Genomic DNA, 6,751 nt, shown 5'->3' on the forward strand with positions numbered 1-6,751 from the left:
TGTGTCCACCTACTATACAAGCCTGTTAAGACGACTCATATTCACAAGCCTCTTTAGCTATAAATGCTAGATGAGGTGTGTCTGTGATCTATGTGTCCCCAGAGACAGATGTTCCCTGCTCACTGAGTCTCATCCACGAAGGCTTCAGCCCAGCCCTGCAAAGAAAGAAAGAGCTTTCTGTTGATAGAATGATAATGGTTCCTTTTGGTCAATTTGCTTAGTATAAGAATACAGCGTATAAGCAAGTCTTATCTTACATGGTTTCCCTGTCAATTCATATCTTGGTTTTATATCTTGTTTTTTCAACAACATAAACAACAATAATAATAATAATAATAAATACAAATCCATGATATTCAGTAAAACTAATTTGTATTACTGTTATAGCATTTATTAATATTTGAAATATAATTTTTTTTTTTTTTTTTACTTTTTGGTTATGTTTTGGGAGTTTTGTTATGTGCTTTTGTCATTTCTTTAGTTTGTGGGTTTTTCAATTTATCTTTAATTTATTTTATTTAAGTTTTACTTTTATTTCAATTGTGTAATTAGTTTAATTTTACTACTTATGGACTTGGCCCACTCTCTGCAGCTATAACATCTTCAACTCTTCTGGGAAGGCTTTCCTCAAGGTTTAGGAGTGTGTTTATGGGAATATTTGACCATTCTTCTAGAAGCACATTTGTGAGATCAGGTACTGGTGTTGGATGAGATGGCCTGGCTCGCAGTCTCCGCTCTAATTCATCCCAGAGGTGTTCTGTCGGGTTGAGGTCAGGACTCTGTGGAGGCCAGTTAAGTCCTTTACACTGAACTTGCTTGTCCTTGTCTTCATGGACCTTGCTTTTTGTATTGGTGTGCAATCATGTTTGAACAGGAAGGGGCCATCCCACAAAGTTGGGAGCATGAAATTGTCCAAAATGTCTTGGTATGCTGAAGCAATCTTGCTATTTTACAGTTTTGGCACAATGCAGGCAAGTACCACTCTCCTGGCAACTCGCAAATCCAGACTCAGTCCAGAGAACACATCCTTCAATGCTCAGTTTTTGGTTGTTGTCTGCAGAACAGAATGTGGTGTCATAATATCAGGGATTCCAGCTTAATAGGTTAAATTATCTAGAGTAAGCCAATAGACATACAGAAATACATAAGTCTGGCTTTGCAAGGTTACATCTGTTTAGCTTACATTGAAATGACAGAAAAGCTAGGCAGGATGTGTGAGTGAGAGGAGGATCGGGATCAGCAGTATCATTTCCTGGACGGGCGTGCAGTTAGCACCAGTGCCACCCGGTGCCGCCCCCTTGCCATGCTGGAGTACGTGAGGGACAGAAGAGCATCACACCACGACAGCACCCACAGAGACGCCCACTCACAGCCTGAGCTCATGAAGCTCGAATCCTGATCATAAAGTACATGATTTCACCCACTCTTTTATCTCACTGCCTCTCTCTCTCTCACACCCACACACACCTTCTTTTCTTTTATGTTTGCAGTTTACCCGTTTCGGTTTTAAACTCTCACGTACTTAAGCCACCGTGCCACAAAACTGAATGAAATGCTTGTCAAATGATTGCCGACCTCACATCAATTGACCACAAGCTGCCATTTAGCATCCCAGCTGCTGAAAACCAAAAGCAGATAGAGAAAGAGAGAGTGAAATAAAAGGAAAAGACTCAGCTATCTTCTCTCCTTCTCTTGTTATCTTTCCCCTTACCCCTCCACCCACCAGCAGTCACTGTACACACACACACACACACACACACACTCACACACACACTCAGTCAAGGGAGGAACAGTTTGTTCTCTGAGCTCACATGGTCTGTTTGTCTGACACTCAGACTCCCATTGCAGAATGATCACTCACTGAGGTGGTGGAGAGCACTAAATGATGTGTCTTCCGGTTTTTCTGTCTGGACATTCACTGTACAAGTGGGTCAAAACTTTAGTCAGCATCTATTGATTCAGAAGTAAAAGGCTAAAGGTAGGCTATAAACGTAAAACAGCACTTTAACATCACTATCACTAAGCTTCCGACTTTCAGAATTTATCTCAAAACATTTTCCCAGAACGTTTGCGTAAGACTAGTTTATAAGAGCACAATTATAAGCGTGATAAAGGCTGTAAAACCGGACTGTGCTTACCTTTTCGGCATGATGACGTTTAATCTCACCGACAGCCTCTGTGGTCCCATTTAGCCACTTGTTAGCCACTTTTTCAAGACACATGCAGCTTCAAAAAATCACAAGTGGGGTAATACTTATGTATTTTATGTCATCGAATAAATGTGAAAGTGTCTTGAGCTTGTATTCTCCACGGACCTTATTTTAGCCATTTAACCAAAACCCTGTTCAAAAAACCCATTGACTTTGGAAAGAGGGAACCGGAAGTGCTTAAATGCGAACTTGCTTCCGCGTTTTGGCATACAAAGTAATGTCATACCTCTGTTCCTGGACGAAAACTCAAGACTACAATCAAGGCATTTCAGGGAGTTCAGGAATAGTGCGCACTGATAAAGAAAATAACTCCCTTTGGAGTGACATTGTGCTTTGTAACTTTGCAGACCTTTTTCATACTTAAAGGGGGGGGGGGGGTGAGAAAAACTCAGTTTCAGTCAATCTCATGTCAATCTTGAGTACCTATAGAGTAGTATTGCATCCTTCATATCTCCGAAAAGTCTTTAGTTTTATCATATTTATAAAAGAAATATAGGCTGTACCGAGTCTTTCCGGAAAAAACCGAGTGCCTGGAGGCGTATCGTGTGGGCGGAGCTAAAGAATGACAAGCACGCAAAGTGGTGACGTCCTCAAGCGTGGAGAAACCCATGGCTCTCTCAGCTAATACAGATAATGATCCAGAATCAAATCTGAGGCTGAAATAAACTGAACAGGAGAAACGGCAACATCAGGACGTCCGTCTCTGTGGTATGTAAGTTACTGTATTTAATGGCCTCTCCACATTTCTGTGTGTTTACTCGCAGTGTATGAGGACATGATTCGGTTTATGGACTATTGTATGCGACTAGACCTTAGAAGTAGCAAGCATACTGTAACGTTATACAGAGAACAACAATGGAGTAACCGTTAGCGCATTTGAATGACGAAGCACGCGATCGTGTCGTTTACTGATGTTTACTCATGCGTCCGTAGCCAAAAGCAGAGACATTTGAAGCAGTTTAAGTTAACTCACCGGCTGCTTCCAAAGACGGACCGAAACTTTATCGCTGGGACTGCTCCGTCAAAAACACACTTCTTTGGTATGATTTGGTAAAGTCCTGTGACAGCAGTAGCGTGTAAATCCATTTTGAGACGCAACTGAAACGATGTTTTGAAGCTTCCCGTCATTTCTGCGTTCAAATCAGTTCAAATGCAGCGCTGCCTTCCCGGAATGCTGTGCTGAAGCGTTGAAGTCGCTCGACGTCACCCATAGGAATAAAGAGAAGCGCGGCGCCACATAAGCGTTCACGGACGACTGGATCTGCATCTGAGGGACTGTTTACGGCGTGCTCTAGTCACACGCGCGCACACCCTACCGGGAGAAGAGCCCGTACTGCCCATACAAGGACCTTCCGCTCTTATTAACGTCAAGTAGACCCATACTCGAAAAAAACTCGCCGAAACTTGTGAGAAACCAGAAGGAGTATTTTTGACACAGAAATACTCATCAAACGTCCAACATTAGTTTTTGAAACTTTGTCTATGTTTAGGATGGGAATCCAAGTCTTTAACAGTGTAAAAAGCTCAGTATGCATGAAACAGCATTTCACCCCCCCTTTAAACAGCAACATTACACACTAAAGCTAAACATGTAAAATAGCATAATGGGTCCTCTTTAAAAATGTGGTTCATACACACAGTGACTTGAAGAATAAAGTCAGAAATGTCAGGGTGGTATAACTGTCCTCTTATCATTCTTTGCAGGACCTCTCAAGCTCCATCAGGTTGGATGGGGATCATGAGAGTACAGCCATTTTCAGATCTCTCCAGAGATGTTCAGTCGGGTTCAAGGACATTCACAGAGTTGTCCCGTAGCCACTCCTTTGTGATCTTGGCTTTTTGCTTAGGGCCCGTTGTCCTGTTGGAAAGTGAACCTTCATCCCAGTCTGAGGTCCAAAGCGCTCTGGAGCAGAGTTTCATCAATGACGTCTCTGTCCATTGCTGCATTCATCTTTCACTCGATCCTGACTAGGCTCCCAGTTCCTGCCGCTGAAAAATATCCCCACAGCATGATGCTGCCACCACCATGCTTCACTGCCAGGAGATGAACAGTGTCTGGTTTCCTCCATACACGATGCTTGCTATTCAGACCAAAGAGTTAAATATTTATTTCAACAGACCACAGAATTTTATGTCTCGAGTTCTTTCGGGTGCCTTTGGCAAACACGAACATGGTAAAATGTTTCCAAGATTTTAATGAGACCATACTTTTAAGTGCATTAATTATTGTTATTTATTATTGGTTATTCACGGTCACGGGGGCACAGGTAAACACTTCAGTTTTATATCCTTTGTCATATTATTTGTGATTTTGGAAGGGGCGAGCAGCAGGAGCCAACTTTCTGTTGACCATATTGTATTAGTCTATTCATGTTTTATGTGTGTAAATAAAACCAAAGAAGGCAAATTAATTTGTTTTACGAGCCCGCTATCTAGCCCCTATGTGGCTACTGGATGCTGCTAATAATACTAACTAAAATAAAATAACATTTCTAACGGAATAAGTTAGTTTTAATAAAAATCTGAAAGTAGGAGAGTGTAAAACTAAGTTTGTGTATCTGATGAAAGAGGGATAAAGTAGGAGGAAGCACAAGTGTCTTACGGACAGACAGAGCAACAGGAGGTGAGCAGATGTAAGAACACATTAGCCTTCTCTCAGCATATTTTTAGCATTTTCATCCTTCTTAACAGGCTTGAAGAAAAAAAGAACACCAGAAAAGGACAGGCCACTTAGTGGGTGGTTGTGAATTTTGAAACTGTTGCTTCATTACATAACTGAGTGGGACAAAATGTGGTCCACTCATTCTCTAGTTTTGAATCGGCCCTTATGTGATATTGCATTGATTCAGATTTTTAACACAGTGTTTTTTTGTGTGAAATTTATTACACACATGGCGAATGATGCAGCTTACATGTGCCAGGCACATTGCTCCTTTGATATCTCACCATCTTGACCCTCTATTCAACACAGGCCTTGTTCAGTGTTGCAAATGACTAGACAGAAAACACAAATGCCACCTGTTTTGTGGTCTCTGTCGACATGTCCCAGCATCAGTTACAGTAAATATTTGCATGAATGCACAAACGTCAAAAACAAGGTGTATTTCCTGCAGGCGGATGTATCTTAACGCATTGTTTTACACAACAGCTGTCTCTCTGTTCTTGGTTCTTATTGGCTTCCTTCTGAGCAACAAGTGCAGCCATTGGCTGTACACTAAAGGGCTCTGTGAATTTGTGATGCAAAGTCTGCCTAGAATTGTGCTCTGCCTGCCAAAGCTTCTGATATTCAGAGCCAGGGACTGCAGTGCACCAAATACTGTGTATGTCAAGGGTATCTTTAAGGAGTACAGTCTGTATTGAAGTTACTGAGCATACAAATGAGCATGTGTTTATAGTTTGGTTTGTCAACTCTACTACAGACAAATTACAAAAAAACATTGGCAATGTGTAGAAATAACATCGGTAACAGAGTTTGACGGTAACAGAATTTACCATTTTTTAAACGGTTTAGCCAAAAACTCCACTTGCTAGCGTAAATGCTAAGAGCATAACCCACTGTGTGATCGGTAATACATTCTGCTTTCCTTTTAATATTGTGGTAAGAAGTTTGATGTTTTAAAAATTAACTCTTGGTGTACGTTTTAAGATTAAAATATTTGCCCAGAAAGAAAATACCTTTCAGTGTGTCAGATCTCATCAGTGAGGGAAAGTGATATAATTTCCTGTATCTTACGTAGTTCATGGAGATCATTTCCCCAATTTAAAGGCAAAGTATGATACGGTAACAGAATTAATGCAGATTTATGGAATTATTTTAAAACAATTTAATGTTGTTGAATTAGGAAAATTACCATTTAGTGCTTTAATAAATGAAATATCACCAAATGAAAAGTTAAATAAAGTATTTTGATTACACAATGATACATGATGGAAAAAAATACACTTCACAATAATTCGGACAACAAGATCATGATTTTTAGCTACTTCCCAGTGGGCATTTGATGTCAATTTTACATCAATATGACATCAAACATTGATATCAAAATTACATCACAAAATAGGTCTAGAATGAAAGTCATATTGAAGTTAAGGTGCCAGCTGGGTTAAGACACTTTTTACAGAAAATATTATAATATTATGGCCTGTAACATCTTGTGATCCTTGCATAATAAATAATTCAAATAATTCAAAATATAACCATTTGAAAAAACACTCTAGGAGGATAGCAATCTGCTGAAACGTTTGCTCATGCTCCTCTGTTTTTAACGCACTTGCACTTTGCACGTTTTTGCACTATGCAATTGAAAAAATAAAAATGATATAGTTTCTTAGACTTTTTAGTCTTTTTTGGATCCAGTGTGCGGTCAGCCATCTCTTCTGTTTTGCTTAAGTCTACCTTTCTTTGGCTCTACGCACCTGAAAGAAAAAGAATCTTTCGTATGAAGAGCGCAACAACCTTCTTTGATTCATTAAAATAAATAATACATCAAATTATAAAAAGATTTATTTTTACTATTTAAAATATATATATATATATATAT

The sequence above is a fragment of the Pseudorasbora parva genome, chromosome 25, assembly GCF_024679245.1.
Source record: "Pseudorasbora parva isolate DD20220531a chromosome 25, ASM2467924v1, whole genome shotgun sequence".
Taxonomy (NCBI): Eukaryota; Metazoa; Chordata; class Actinopteri; order Cypriniformes; family Gobionidae; genus Pseudorasbora; species Pseudorasbora parva.